The 16,187-nt window shown below is 49.9% G+C and overlaps 1 protein-coding gene and 1 pseudogene across 3 annotated transcripts in view; both read left to right on the top strand.

Moving 5' to 3' along the window:
* Window positions 1-16,187, top strand: part of RAP1GAP2 (RAP1 GTPase activating protein 2) — a 140,250-nt gene that overhangs the window by 21,791 nt on the left and 102,272 nt on the right. The window lies entirely within an intron of this gene.
* Window positions 10,818-10,915, top strand: LOC136150489 (U2 spliceosomal RNA; annotated as a pseudogene).

The raw sequence follows: 16,187 nt of genomic DNA, 5'->3' as shown, positions 1-16,187 counted from the left end.
GACTCATCTATAATATAAGATATAAAACATCAGTCCTTGTCTTGAAGATTTTCACCAAACCGTGCTTGGCAGAGAAAGTGATGATAAACGTCCCCAGTGCAAATTGTTATAGGAACGTGAGGTTTTAGTATTAACGGACAGTTTTGAGGGCTTGCGGTGCTCCAGCGCTGCCGTGGGCCCTGTGGGCTCTGTGGAGGTCATCAAGACCGTCCTTGTCCTCAGAGCCCTTCCAGCCTCATCTGCAAGTAGACTTGTTTCTTGGAGGAAATGCCTGGGAGGTTCTCATCATGCTTCCTCAGGGACACTGACCCATCATAGCCCCCAGGCTCTTCAATTCATTGAACAGATAGTTACCGAGTGCCCGGAAGAGCCAGTGGATGTGCAGGGCCCGATTGGAGGCTGGCACAGGGCCCTGGTGCCCCACTGAGTCTTGAAGCCATGCCCGGCTCCTCTGGCAGAAAGACCCATGGCAGAAAGTCCTCTGCATGTTGCTCCTCCCATCCCATCACACACACTAAGTTCCAACAGCGCCTGTTTCTCGGATGATTTTCTGGCTGGCCCAGGAGTGGCCTCTTCCTGTCACTCTTAGGTCTGGCCACCTGGGACCAGGAGGAGATCTGGGAAGGGACAGGGGGTCCTGGGCAGGGGCCCTTAATTCTCAGGGGCCTCAGCTGCCTATCAAGGCTGACTTCATGCCTCCTGGGGAGAATAATGCCCTGTCCGTGGACAGACCCGCCCCGCGTTATTGACGTTGATGTATCATCCTGTCACTTAAGTGACCAGGGCAGCTGGCAGTGATTCAGCAGGAAGGCTGAAAGAGCAGCCTTTTCTCAGCCCTGATTCCCCGCGGCAGATGCGGGGTCTGATCCCCGGGGCCTTGTGTGCTCTGGTTTGATGGGTTACATCAGAATAGCAGAGAGCAGAGGTGGGAGGGCCCCTCCCCGCCCCCAGTCCACTTCATGAGATGCCTCTGGATCCTCTGAATTTGTTCCCAGTGAGTTTATATTAATATTGATGACAAAATGTGAAACTCAGAGTGATAGCCTCTCACTCATGGAGTCCTTTGAAACAATCCAGGATAGACTAAGTATATTTAAAGGAATATTTTGGTAGACATTTAGCAAATGAAAAGTAACTTTCTCTTAAGAAGATACTCATCTTAGGCCCCTTTCCTAAGCATCATTGTGTTTGGACCCCAGGTTGGTGTAGGAGAGAACCTTAAGTCTCTTAAACTACCTTTTCCCCAGCAGAACATTTAATGAATGATCCCAGTGCCCTGGCTGCCAGCTCTCAGAGGCCAGGGCTGCGGGGCTGCAGGGGTGAGGAGTGGCGTCAGTGCTGAGGACCTCCAAAGCAGTAGTGCAACAGAGGTGAGGGAGCTATCCAGAACTTGCCGTCCAGGGTCCCTTGGAATCCCACCTTTGCCACTTACTTGCTGTTGGGCTTTTCGCAAGTCACTTAACCTCTCTGAGTCTCAGTTCTTCCTCTGTAAAATGACAGAATAAACCTGTATCTATTCCTTAGGGATAGGTGGAATGAAATAATGCATCTAAGGATCTTCGCATAGAACTAAGGACATCTTAGCTGGTAGCATGAGGACGAGGATACTGATGAAGGCTGCTTCTTTGATGTCCACTGTCCATGTCCAGAGAAGGAATCCAAGGTCAGAAACAGAATCAGTTACCAGGGAATGACATGAGCTGAGTAACACATCAAGCTGGTGGGGAATGGGTTAATTGTGTCTCAGACTCTTGAGCAGGGCATTGAGGTCAGTCGCAGCCACAGCATTGGACAAACCGGATTACAGTGGAGACAGTAGCCTCCAACTTAACTCTCTACTCTGAAGGTCTGTGAGTTCCCTTGTTTTCTTATTCTTATTTACTTGGCCATGCCACGTGACATGTGGGATCTTAGTTCCCCAACCAGGGATGGAACCTGTGCTCCCCCCTGCATTGGAAGTGCAGAGTCTTAACCAATGGACCACTACCTGGAAGTCCCTCTTACTCATTCTTGAGTTCATTTAGTGCCAGCTGCTATGCTCGAGGTGGGCTAGTAGGCAGGGTACATGTTAGAGACCTGTGAAGGGCCACACAGGGGTGGCTCATCATGGCCTTCAGATTCAGAAGAGGGGCCTGGCCTGGGAAGTAGGTCCCTGCTCATCACTTGGGGTTCTTGGTTATCCAGGGTGCTCCAGGCTGTCAAGTTATTTTTTTGAACCTTCCAGTCATAGAATACTTGCAAGGATCACTCCCAGATTCCAGGATAATTATGACCCTGGAGGCTCTCATAATTATCCTTTCTTTCCTAGTGCCCACAGGAAAGAAGTCAATGCTGGGAGAAGGCCAGGAGGTTTGATATCCCTGGGTTTGGTTCATCTGCCTGGGCTCCATAGGCTAGGTTAGAGCATGTTGTTGGTAAAATGAGATTGTAGCCCTTGCTCCTGTGGGCTGAGTCAGCTATGGGTGATTACTCAGCCCCAGGTGGATCCTCCTTGCCCTGGACATTCATCTCCCAGTGATGCCAGAATGAGGGAGGGCCATGTACCTTGTCTCAGTCCTGGAAAATAGCTCCAAGCATTTGTTTTGTCTAATGAGTTGAAACTTTCGGATAGGGAATAACATTATTAATTGATAAAACCAGACATACATACTCTGAAATACTATGATCTTTCCTCCTTGAGACTATCATTTAGTTTGAACCAGTGATGCAAATCCTTAATCTAATCCTTAATCCCAATCCTAAGCAAGTAATAACTTCTTCAGAGTTAAGAATTAAGAGGCAGAGTCTTTCCTGGTGGTCCACCTGCCAATGCAGGGGACACCAGTTTGACCCCTCGCCTGGGAAGACTCCACATGCCTTGGGTCAGCTAAGCCCGTGCACTGCAACTATTGAAGTCTGCATGCCCAGAGCCTGTACTCTGCAACAAGAGAAGCTACCCCAATGAGGAGCAAACTGCAATTAGGGAGTAGCCCTCGCTCGCCACAGCTAGAGAAAACCTGTGTGCAGCAACGAAGACCCGGTGCAGTCAAAAATAATAAATAAATAAAAATTTTTAAAATGTTTAAAAAATAAAGAGGCAGAGTCTTGGGATGATGGATTAACTGAGAGACTGGTATGCTTTGTGATCAGGTGACTTCCAATGCTGACAGACTGTTGGGTGGTTTAACACACCCCGGTGCTGGGAACTCTGGAGGTGGGTCAGTTGGTGGGGATGCCTCTTCTTTCCCATGTCTTACCAGGAATTCGGTAAAGACTTGGGGTCCCTTAGTAAGCAGTGTATCCATCCACTAGCACTATTTTTTTTGTTTGATTTAATAGTCCATGTTTACTTATTATAACTGTGTAAATATTATTTATTGTTGAGCCAAGGAGGGTGCTATAAATGTGTGTCCCTTCTTGTATAACCTTGTATTTTTCCTAGGGTTAATGATCAACTCATGTTTCCCCCATTCGTGTAGTTTTCTATGTACCTTTTTCCATTTTCTATTTTTATTTATTCTACCATAATTCCTTTAATAGCATTTTTCTCCCCACTGAAAGCTTATACCCATTGGACATCCTGGCAGTTCTATCTAACAGGAAATGGTTGCAAGGTGGTAATTTTTGGGTGCTTTTTCATATTTCAGAATATCTCTGTTCTACTCTCAAAGTTGCTTGATAGTTTGCCTGGGTATAAAATAGTAGGTTGAAAATAATATTCCTCCAGAGTTTTGAAGGTATCGTATCATTGTTTATACTAGATTCTGGAATTTCTGCTGAAAAGTCTGATGATATGCTGATTTACATTCTTTTGTATATGGTGTGTTTTCTTTCTAGAATTGTTGAGGAGTTTTCATTTACCCAGGCATTCTGGAATATCCTGACAATGTGTGGGGTGGATCTTTTATCACTTGCTATGCTGGCTGTTTAGTGGACCCAGAGATTCAAGTCCTTCCTTCAGTTTGGGGACGTGTGCTTGTACTGATTCTCTGATAAATTTCTCCTTTTAACGTGAAACAGTAACCATTTAAAAAATGTATTTATCTTTTATTTTTTTAGACTTTTAATTTTGTGTTGGAGTATGACTGATTAACAATGTTGTAATAGTTTCAGGTGGATAGCAAGGGGACTCAGCCAAACATCTACACATATCCGTTCTCCTCCAGGCTGCCACATGACATTGAGCAGAGTTCCAGTGCTCTGCAGGAGGTTCTTGTTGGCTATGCATTTAAAACATAGCAGTGTGTACATGTCCATCCTAAACTCCCTAACTATCCCTTTCCCCCATATGGTGGGGAACAAACCATATGTTTGTTCTCTAAGCAACAACCATTTTGTCATGCTCAAATTCTATGGGTTAGGCTTTCAGGTAGGGCATATTGGTGACGAATGGCTTATCTCTGCTCCACAGTGTTTGATACCTCATTGTGGGTGGCTCAGATGGATGGAGGTGGTTGGGATGCTCAGCTGGGGCCATATGTCTTGAACCTTGGTTCTGGTTTGATTCCTTGATACTTTTCATGGCATCTGCTGGGGCTGAAATGTCCAAGACGGTTTCTTCACTTGTATGGACTGAGATGTCTGGGACATCTGAGAGTGGGCTGGGTGTCTCTCCAGCAACCTCTCCATCTGTTAACCATAGCTTGGCAATCTCAGGATGGTCAGGCTTCTTACATGCTGCCTTGCTTTCCCTAGATCAAATGTTCCTAGAGATTGCGATGGAACCTTCAAGGGTTCCTATGACTCAGCCTTGGAAGTTAAGTAGTATTATTTCTTTCTTATTCTGTCAGTCAATACTGAGTCACAGGGCCAGCCCAGATTCAAGGCGGCAGTGGGGAGGGTCCAAGTGCATTAATACCAAGAGACACACTCATCAGGAGGCCACCTTTGGAGACTAGCTGCCACAACTCTGCTCTTCTGTTTTCCTCTGCCTGGAAACTCTTTTGGGCAGGTATCAGATCCTCTGATGCTTTTACGTTTTCTCTTTTATTTTCTATATTTTTATCTTTTTGTCCTACTTTTGGGAAGACTTCCTCAACTTAGCCTTCCAATCATATTTCTCTTTTCTAAGATCTCTTTCTTTTCTGATCATTCCATCTTTATAGCATTCTTTCCTTGTGTTGTGCGTATGAACTCTTGTCTGATAACTGAGACGACTACTTCATAGTGTATTTGGAAGTTTCCATTGGTTCCTTGCCTTGTCTGTCTCTTTCAGGTTCCACTTGTTTATTTGGATGTCTCTTGCTTGTGTTGGGGGACTTCCTCAAAAGTCTAGCCATCCCTAGCTGTACCTCAGTCGTCAGAGTGAGGTACTGAAAGTGGGTTAGAAGCCCTGTGTATTTGGGCTGGTGTGCCGCCTGGGGGCTTCCATGCAGGGCGATAGCTGGGTAGCAAGCTGCCGTTTCCATTGGGGGAACTCAGATGTTGTCTTTTCTCAGGGATGGTTCAGTTTCTCATGGTGGTGGCTGTTGGTGAGGTCATGTGGCTGGTGAGGAAGTGAAAGGTTGGGGGAGGGGGTCCAAAGACTTTGGGTTTCAAGTATCAGACATTAGCCCAGGTCATCCACCCCCCATCCTTCTTCCAGGCACTTGTAATCTCTTCTGGGCTGAATATTCTTCTTCTGTTGCATTTGCTTTTGTCATTTCACACTTTTTAAGGGGCTTCCAGAAGAAGCAGAATAAATGCATGTGATCAGTCTGATATGTTCATCATAAAATCTCAGCAGGCTTAAGAGTATATCTGTCTCAGGAAGGAGAAATATCATGTGATAACCCATATATGGAATCTAAAAAGACATGACACAAATGAATTTATTAAACAGGAAGAGACGCAACAGACTTCGAGAATGAACTTATAGTTCCAGGGGAAAGGATGATGGGGAAGCAATAGTTAGGGGGGTTGGGATGGACATGTACACTCTGTTGTATTTAAAATGGTAACCAACAAGGACCTCTTATATAATACATGGAACTCTACCCAATGTTATGTGGCAACCTGGATGGGAAGGGAGTTCGGGGGAGAATGGATACATGTATGTGTATGGCTGAGTCCCTTTGCTATTCACCTGAAACTATCGCAACATTGTTATCAGCTATACCCAATACAAAATAAAAAATTAAAAAAAGAGTTTATCTGTCTCTATCTCTACATCTATATCCATATTTCTATCCATCTCTCCTAAAAGAAGTGAGAGAGAACTGCTTAAAAATTACTTTTTTTTACTGTGATACCGTCCTGTGTCCAAACTGAGTCATGAAATAAGCACCCACGGACTTGCCATCTGGGTCAAGAAATACTCACTGGTCGGGAAATGCTGGTATTCTGTGCCTTTGTGCCTCCATGGCTTTATGATTTTGATGCTGAAGCTGTCTGGGGCCATGACCTTGTGAGCTGGCTGCCTTCGCTGTGACCATGACGTAGCTCCCTCAATTGAGGCCAGGCAGCGCCAAGCAGAACCGCTGACCACGTGAGGGCAGCTGCTCACTCAGCAGTTTTCAAGTGATGCAGTGCGTTAGGGGAGGGATGACACGGCGGGTAGGTTATCTCCTCAGCGCTTTGGAAACAGAGCCTCAGCGCTTTGGAAACAGAGCCTCTTGGACGACGGGGTGACTTGCCCGCCATCGCCTCCTCGGCACTTGCCCTTCCCTTGGCTTTCAGACTCCATCTGGGCATGGTCCTCCCTCTCACCTCTCGTTTTCTGTCCTGCTGAGGGCTTCTGTTCCTTTTTGCCTTTTCAGCCCTCCTTGTCCTCCCTGGGCGCCTCCTCTCCTCCTGTGGCCTCTGCCTCTGTTCCCTTACACCTGTCCCTCTGTTTAGGCTGCAGTTCTTTTCTGATCCAACCTGAGGCTCCCAGGGGCTCCTGAGCTACAGAATGATGCTTTATCTTGTGCCTCTGCAAACCCAGATCTCCTCTGTCTGTGTCGTGAAGCATCACTCATTCAGTTTTCTGCAGCCCACGTCTTTGCACTTTCTCGGCGGTCTCTTCCTTCTTTTCTCAGGCACCAGGTGCCCTTCGTTTTGCTTCTGAAATCCTGGTGGATAGGACCCTTTTGATTATTTTTTGTGAACAAAAGCGGAGTGGAGCCCCTCCCACTCTCGTTCTCCCTGCGCCCCTCCCCTTCCGGTCACTGCGCCCTCCCATCCTGCCTGGAGCCCTCCAGCAAAGCCCTGCAGGGCAGCCGCCTGCCTGCCACGTGCACGCTCCCCCCTGCTCACGAGACAGTTCAGATTGCTCGGTGCCTCTTTCCCAAACCACCTTCACTGCTTCTGTCATGTCAGTATGACACCTGTACCTGTTACTTACCAGTTGCCTTGAACTGGCTCAGTTTTAACATCTTGAATGAGCTCGTTTTAGAAGGCAACGTTATGTCAGTACCATAAGAGGAAGATCAGGGTGGCCTGCCACAAGTGTAAAAGATCAGTAAGTGACAGCTGCAATAAAGAGTGCCCCAGATTCCCTTGGGTGCCCGCAGGGAGGCGTGCCCCCCACTCTGGGCAAGTGTAATGAGAATGCTCTTCATGAGTGGGCTGCTGCTTTTGCAGGCAGCCCGGTTGGCACCATGGTAAACACCCTGGACTGTGGAGCCAGACTGCATGGGTCTAAGCTTTGCTGCTTCCCTGCTCTGGGACCCTGGGCGAGTAGCAACCTCTTAGAGTCTCAGTTTCTCCATCTGTGAAGTGGGTTAATGACATTTGCTGCAGAGGGTTTTGTTAGTATGAATTGTGAAAGGATATGTGGGTCATTTTCAACAGTACCGTGTACGTGATAAGCCCCGAGGACTGCGTGCTAGTTTTCACTCTTCCTTTCTGAGGGCCTGCTAGGTGCAGGTGTGTGTTTCTTCTGAGGCTCCATAGTCTTCTGGCTTCCCCTCCTCTGTGCCTCTGTGCAGCGCCTTTCTCCTTCCTCTTTCTCTTCCAGGCAGATGCTGGCCCTTCCCTCCAGGTCTGGCTCGGCTGTCACCTCCTCGGTTACCTTAGCTGATCTCCCAAGGAGACCTGGCCCCCTCTTCCCAGTGTCCCCACTGCTCTTGATTCTGTATCTGTTCTAACCTGTAACCCACAGTGCACATTTGGCAGAAGGGTCTTTCACGTGGGTGCACTGGGCCTTCAGGATGGCTTCTGCATTTTCACTTCTCCCGCTCAGATTGTCTTCTCAGATGCTTGTAAATAATCTTGACATCACCACCCACGCTGACACACAGCCCATCTTTGGTTTGCAGGAGCTCAAGCTTAAAGGCCATGGAAGGTGCTGGCCCGTGTTCTCCTTTCAGATTATAGCTCTTGGGCTGGGCAGAGCTGGCTTTCCCTTTGTGACCGGGAGGAGCCATGGAACTGGAGTCAGAGATCTTGGGGTGGAGGCCCAACTCTCCAATTTTCTGGCTCTGTGAGCCTCAGGCCCACACAGTACCCCTCTGAGTCTCCGCTTACTCATGTGTGAACCCGACAGCACCAGTCGGTTCTAAAGCTTGTCTGTTCAGTAAAGGCGTGTTTTCCCAGGGGTGCGGAGGTTTGCCCCTGTGGGCGGGTTGGTCCATCAGCGCTGAGCTGTCATGCCCGGGTGGAGGGAGGCTGTGTCACCCCCCGGGCCGGCAGCCACGGCCGATCCTCACGGCTGGTTTGCCCTGTCATGTGCTCGTCTTGGTGCCTGCCCTTTCTCCTACCCCTGGCTCAATGCAGGGATTCAGGGGCCTCCTGGGAAGGGCAATGCCATCCTCTCCCTACACACCCAGAGAGAAGCCAGCGTGTTTCCTGAAGCTGCACGCAGGGAGCATCGCCTGGGCCTTCCCTGGTCCCACGTGGCGGGCCTGCGGTTGAGTCACACCGGGCACACCTCCTGCACCCCAGCATCTCCGGGGCCCCTGCTCAGCCCCTCCCCTCACACGGGGCCCTGGCACTCGTCCTTAACAGCGTTGGTCCAGGAACCAGCCATGTTTGGTTCCTCGAGTTCTTCCTGAGATGCCGTGACCTGCTCTTCTCTCACACTTGTGCTAAGAGGACATGGGAGCTATGCCTCTTCCCAGAAGAAGAGAGAGGCTTGCCATGGGGCTTGGGCATCTCCTTCTGCCTCTTCGGGCCTCAGTGTCCTTGGCACTGTGGTTAAGTGGTAGGGTAGCTTCTCTTAGTTTCTCCCTGGGCTGCTGGTCTCTGCATGAACCCTGGGGTTGGATGGGCATGGTGGGATGAAGTGAGTGTTGTACTCCCTGGGGATGTTTTACATCTTCAAAGGTCCAGAAGTGTGCTTGACTTTGCTGGCTCTTCTCAGAGAATGCCCAGGGGTGGGATGTGTCACCCGAGCCAGCCTGCCAGGTGCTGACAGGTGAGCAACACCTGCTCGTTCCCAAGGGGCTCTCAGAGGGGGATGGGGACTCAACCTCTCCGCCAGCTGGAGCCTCTCTTTCCTGAATCCTGTACCTGCTTGCCTCCCTCTGCCCCCGGCCTGTGCTGCTGGGCTGGCGTCCTTCTCCCCCTCTACATCAGCCTCAGCACAGTGCAAACAGTAACGTCCTTACCTCCACGCCTGTGCCCCGGGGCCTTGGAATCAAGCCATGTGCACAAACCCAGGACCTGGAGGCCCACACACAGTGGCTGGACTCGCCTCCAGGTTCCCCCAGGTTTGAAGCAGGCCCTCCTGCCCCCTCTCTGCCCTCTGATTGACTTTCTGCCTTGGTGCCCCCGCCACCGCCCCCAAGGCCATTCCCTCTGGCTTAGCTGAGGGCAGCCTTGGCAGCGACTTTGGTGGCCAGGTACTACATTTTTGCCATGTACCAGGCGCTGAGCTAAGTGCTTTCCACGCCTTATTCAAACCATCCAAGGGGGCAAATATTATTAAACCATTTTACAGATGAGGAAGCTGAAGTGGGGGTCAGGTGAAGTAACCTGGTCAAACCCATGCAGCTTGCCAGGGGTGGCGCTGGAATTCAAATCCAGGTCTGTTGGTCCAGAATGCCCCCCATTTAGGTCCACTGTGAACACTGCCTGCCTGCCTCCCTGAGGCTGGAGCCTGGCCCTCTACTCCAGTATCTGCCAGGCTATCCTGCCATGATGGACAGAAGTTCTCAGATATGTTTCCCAGCCACGGGGACTTCCCAGCACTGCTGGTCGCTGGAACGAGGGCTACATGATTGTGCTGCTGACCTTGGGTCTCTAGAGAGCAAAGTGGATTCCTCTGGGCAGGGACCCCCAGCCTACACCCAGCCTGCTCTCTGTTCGTGCCTCCCCCTGGCCCGGCTTGTCCGGTGACCACACAGTTCTCTGCCAGTACGAAAGACTGAGACTCTAGTTGTATTGAGGAGTTGAGTGCAATTTTCTGAGTCCTGTGGAGGGAACAGGAGGTGGAGTTAGCCTGCTTGTTCTGTAGAGAGGGAAACAGAGATACCAAGACTGAGGTTTCTGGTTTGTCAGGGTTAGAGCTGGTGGGAGTCAGCCCTGGCTTCCCTTTTCTTCCCATTGTGTCTTCTTCTTACGATGATTTCTCCTGAAGTTTTTGAAAAAATTTGTGTTATTTCCTATTGTTTATGGTCTAGTTGGCTATACAGGACCTGGAAGTGTGGAAAGTTGGAACTGTAAAACTCTCTCCTATGGTCTTAGGTACTATGTTGCAAGAATCAGTACTGAAGAATGCTGGGCATGGGAAGAAAGACATTGCTTTCAGTAGGTGGGATTGGTCAGGAAACCATACTCAGCGTCTTTAGCATGGCCAGAAAGCTAGAATCTGCACACCATCTGGGGCCCCGGGGACATCTAAAGGCAGCCAGAGAAGAAAATTAAGCAGGAGGAGTGACAGAAATGGAGCCCATTCAGCCTCTTCATTCTTATTTCTTTCTAAAAAGCTGAGATATATCGCTTCTCGGCCTTTTGGCTAAGATCAAGTGTAGTATCTGTTCTTATCAGTTTAAAAAGCTGAGATATAATTTACATACCATGAAATTCATCCTTTTAAAGTGTGAGATTCAGTGATTTTTAGTATTTTCTTTTTTTTTTTTTACAAGAAAAAAAATTTTTTTAATGTGAGTAGCTCAGAACTGTATACAGAGAAAAGTTTCTCTCTCTCCCATTCCTGACCACCCCCCACCTTCCCAAGGCTACTCCTTGTTACTCACTGTACTAGGTCAAATAGTGTTCCCGCCAAAAGAACTGTACCTGTGCCTGCGTGCTCCGTCGTGTTTGACCCTTAGCGACCCTGTGGATTGTAGCCCACCAGGCTCCTCTGTCCATGGGATTCCCCAGGCAAGAACACTGGAGTGGGTTGCCATTCCTGTCCCTGCGTGGCTGGGGGTTTCTTTAACACTCCTGCTGCCTGTGCTGCTGCTGCTAAATCACTTCAGTCGTGTCCGATTCTGTGCAACCCCATAGATGGCAGCCCACCAGGCTCTGCCATCCCTGGGATTCTCCAGGCAAGAACACTGGAGTGGGTTGCCATTTCCTTCTCCAGATTTTTAGTATTTTCACAAAGCTGTGCAACCATCCCCACTGCGTAGTTCCTGGACATTTTTATCACCTCAAAAAAGAAACCTTGTACCCAAGAGCAGAGCCTCCCCATTCCTTCTTGTTGTGCCCCTGACCCTTGGAACTACTCATCTGCTTTCTCTGGATTTGCCTATTTTGCCTTACTTACATTTGTCTCTGGATTTGCCTGTTGTGGAAGTTTCCTAGAAATGGAATCATGTAACGTGTAGCCTTTTGTCTCTGGCTTTTGTCATTTAGCGTGTTTTTGAGGTTCATTCATGTCACAGCATGTATCAGTGCTCCGTTCCTTTTCATGGGTGAGTAATATTCCACTGTGCGGAAGGACCATGTTTCAGTTGTTCATTCTTTGGTGGACGGATGCTTGAGCTATTTTCATCTATTTTGTGATAAAGTATGTCATTCCCTTTGGTTTGGTTTTCCTGGGAAGCTCCGCATAGCAGCCAGCCGTTTGCATCTCTCTAGGTTGGCTACTTGGAAAGCAAGAGAAACCAGGATGGAACCTGGGAGGGAGGCTGTGGAGCTGGTGTACTGGTCGATGCTGACAAGGGAGTACGTTGGTTTGGGAGAAGCTCTGTGCCAGGGGGAGGGCTTAAACCTGGCCTCAGAGCTACCTTGCCATTACAGGTTTTTTTTTTTCTTCCTGTTGTTGATTATTAACAATGGTTATGACCCTGGCGGTAGATCCCTGGGGCTAGAACTGGTGCTTATTTGAGATGCCAGAGATGTTTTCAAAGATGTGTAAAGAGCCCTGGACCCTTGCTTCTCTCTTTTCACTTGGAAACCTGATCACCATTGTATGAATTATAGTAATAATGGTCTCCGTTTGTGTAGGACTTCCTATTTTATTTTACAGCCATTATGGCAACCCACTCCAGTATTCTTACGTGGAGAATCCCACGGACAGAGGAGCCTGGTGGGCTACAGTCCACAGGGTCGCATAGAGTCAGACACGACTAAAGCGACTTAGCATGCACATGCACCTGTGTTTAATGCCTCAGAACATTATCACCCCATCTTTGCAGAGGAAGGAAGTGGGACACAGAGAGATGAGGTAACTTAACCAAGGTCACACAGTGGGGTAGCAGGTAGAGACAAACTTGAACCCAGGAATCTCTTGAATCTTAGTGTAGGTCACCTTTCATAGAAATGTGGGAGAGATGAACTGCAATGACTTCAGATGGTCTGGGGCAGAGTCATTGGAGACTAGAGGTAAGGACCTGGGGGCCCTTGGCCTGGGGGGTCCTGCCCAGTTCCCCGTGACCAGCCCTGTCTGGGTGAATCATCCCTATGGTTTCTCCTTTTCCTCTCCTGGATCCTTGATTATTTCCTCCTGAGACTTACATTTGACTGAAGCCAGCTAGGGCCTCCCTGGTAAGGAGGGAATCCCCCTGCCATGCAGGAGACCTGGGTTCGATCCCTGGGTTGGGAAGATCCCCTGGAGGAGGGCATGGCAACCCACTCCAGTATTCTTGCCTGGAGAAGCCCATGGACAGAGGAGCCTGGTGGGCTACAGTCATGGGATTGCAAAGAGTTGGACACGACTCAGCAACAAAGGACAGCACAAAGCCAGCTAGGACCCCCTTTCCCCTGGCCCTGGGTCTCCCTGGGCCTTCTCAGCTGGGAAAAGAATCCCAAAGTAGAGGACCAGGCAGCTCTGGGCAGGGGTGCTAAGTGGGCAACATCTCCAGGACCCCCAGAAGTTCTCCTGACTCTCCCATTCACACCTGCTCTCACCACCCTTATCTCTTAGCTGCACATGAAATGTCCCTCCTTCCCTCCTCTGCCTCCATCACCAATCCCTCCTCTTGTGGGTCCCTTTGAGGGTCTGGGACCCCACCCCCTTAGGGCTGCCTGTGAGCTGGCTTGGCTGGAGAGGCAGTTTTCAACCTCATTGCCATGACACGTGTCAAGATCACTGTGGGTTACAAGAAAGTCATTACAAATAATAGTGAGGACACCACTTCTGCTAATAGTTTACCTTTGCCTTATGGGACATGAGAGCAGATTCAAAGTGATCGCTTGATACAATCATGCCACTCTCACCACCTGGTCTGTGTGATACGTTGGCCTGAGAAAGGGCTGAAACTGCACTGAGCACCGTGTTCTCACTCTGCCTTATCTCAGCACCAGCTGGTGGTGAGGCTGGGCCTGGCTGTCCTTGGGAGGGTGGCTCACACACAGATGTCGTTGGTGGGGAAGGCTGGGGCAGCTGACTGTAAGGGGAGTGAGGCTGAAGCAGGGATTTCACCCTTTTTGTTTTTGGTCCTCCGGTTACAAAGCCAAGGCTGGAAGGTGGTGCTTGGGCAGTGTATTTGTTTCTGAGGCTTGCTCTAACCGAGTATACAGGTCAGGCAGTTTAAAATGACAGATATTCATCTCAGCTCCGGAGGCTAGAAATCTGAAATCAAGGTGTCAGTGGGGCCACGCGCCTCCTGAAGCCTCTGGGGAAGAATCCTCCCTTGGCTCCTGTAGCTTCTCATGGTGGTCTGCAGTCCTTGGCAACTCTTGGAGTTCCAGCTGCTTCACTTCAACCTCTGTCCCTGTTGTCACATGGCCTCCCCCTGTGTGTCTGTCCTCACGTGGCCACCTTCTCCTCTTCTAGGGACACTAGTCATATTGAATTAAGGCGTCATCCTAATGACCTCATCTTAACTTCATTACATCTGCAAAGACCCTATTTTGAAACAAAGTCACATTCACTTGTGGGTTAAGACTTCAAAATATCTTTGAGTTCACAGTTCAACCCATCACTGGCACCTGCTAGTTTTTTCATTTTCTTGGAGGATAATTGCTTTACAATGTTGTGTTGGTTTCTGCCATACAACAACGTGAATCAGCTGTAAGTATGCATACGTCCCCTCCCTCTTTAACCTCCCTCCCATGCCCACCACGTCCCGCCCCTCTAGGTCTTCAGAGAGCACCGAGTTGAGCTCCCTGTGTTATAGATCCATTTCCCACTAGCTCTCTGTTTTACGTGTGATAATGTATATGTTTCAATGCTACTCTCTCAGTTTGTCTCACCCTCTCCTTCCCACACTGTGTCCACAAGTCTGTTCTCTGTGTCTCTATTCTTGTCCTGTAAATAGATTCTTTGGTACCATTTTTCTAGATTCCATATATTTGCGTTAATATATATTTGTTTTTCTCTTTTTGACTTACTTCACTATATAACAGGCAGTTAGCTCTTAAATAAATACTTTGGCTCCTAGAGGGAGAGCTGAAGTTGAGAGTAGGGTTGGTGCAGTGTGGCCCGTCCCCTCCCATAAGAGCCACTCCAAGCCATCTAGATACCAAGGCAGGGTAGATTCTAATTTGTAGCCATCGGTGCCCATGTGCTCTGGGTTCTGATCTTTTTGAGGGCAGTGGTCATGCCTTCTGCCCAGCCAGGTGTCCCCTCTGGAGTCTGGGACGGCGCCCTGAAGCTTGCAGGAGGCTGATAGCCACGGATGCGCCTTCCTGCTCCAGCAGCTTCCAGCTCTAGGCATCATTTGGGAAATCACACTGGCAGATGCCTCATGCTCCCCACCTAATAGTCCTCACCACTCCCTGGAGACTGGTCCAGGGAGAACAGGCTGGCTCAGGGGAGAGGAAGGCTTCCCTGGAGGCTCAGGTGGTAAAGAATCCACCTGCAATGCAGGAGACCTGGGTTCAATCTCTGGGTCGGGAAGATCCCCTGGAGAAGGAAATGACAACCCACTCCAGTATCCTTGCCTGGAGAATTCCATGGACAGAGAAGCCTGGCAGGCTACAGTCCATGGGGTCGCAAAGAGTTGGACATGACTGAGCACCTAACACATGGGAGGTGGGCTCAGCCCACCAAGGGTTGGGTACGGGGCCCTTTGCCTGGGACTGGAGAGACCTCGGTGATAATCTTATCTGCTCTGGTTCTGAGGGACTAGACATCTCCCACCGTATGGAGAGAGCTGGACAGTGTGACTGTGTACAACGGGTCCCCTGACCACTGATGCTAAAAACCTGCTGGCACGGCCCTGCTCTCGGGTTTGTTTCTGGAGAACCAGGGTGGCGGTTGGTCAAGTTTGCCCACAAACCATCTCCAGCAGAGAAAGCCAGGGGCCCTCAGCTAGCCTCACACAATCCTGTAGACTCTGAGTGGCAGCTTGACTCCCCTCGCTTCCCTGCATGGTTTTCCCTTCCAGGCTGCCTGTCCCACCGAGGAGCCGCCCTGTCCGTCCTCATCTCAAGGGGTCTGAGGGTGATGCTCCTCTTCCCTCAGCATCCTTTCCCACTTCCCTTTCCCTCTTGGGGTGCAGGCCCATTGAGGGGGAGCAGGGGCTGCTTGGATAGGGTAGAGTGGCTGGAGGAAGCGAGCTGGTTCCCAACCCAGCTCTGTTGGATCCACAGGCAGGTGCGGGCCGGAGCAGGAGGGCACTCTCCACAATGTCACACCCAAGGCCTTAAAGGGAAGGGGAGGCTGGTGGCTCTGAGCCGCACGAGGAGCTGTGTCTGTCCCAGTGTGTGTGAGCGTGTGTGTGCACAGACACAGGTGTTGAATGCTGGCCCTTTGGTTCTTACCCTAGTTACAGTCTGGATCAGGAGGGAGGGGACCCCGCTCTCCAATTATCAGCATGAGCCCCAGGTCCAGGAAGGAAGGAGGAAGGAAGGCAGATGGAGGAGCAGAAAGAGGGGTTGGCAGGGATGAGGTTAACAGGGTCACAAGGATCCTCTGCGAAGCCAGCTGTTCACTCAGCCTGCTTACCTGGCATCCTGGAGGATGTGCTACG

Source organism: Muntiacus reevesi, chromosome 18 (genome assembly GCF_963930625.1).
Source record: "Muntiacus reevesi chromosome 18, mMunRee1.1, whole genome shotgun sequence".
In the NCBI taxonomy this organism is placed as follows: domain Eukaryota; kingdom Metazoa; phylum Chordata; class Mammalia; order Artiodactyla; family Cervidae; genus Muntiacus; species Muntiacus reevesi.
Note: the sequence above shows the minus strand (reverse complement) of the source record. Positions and strands in the feature narration are given on the sequence as shown.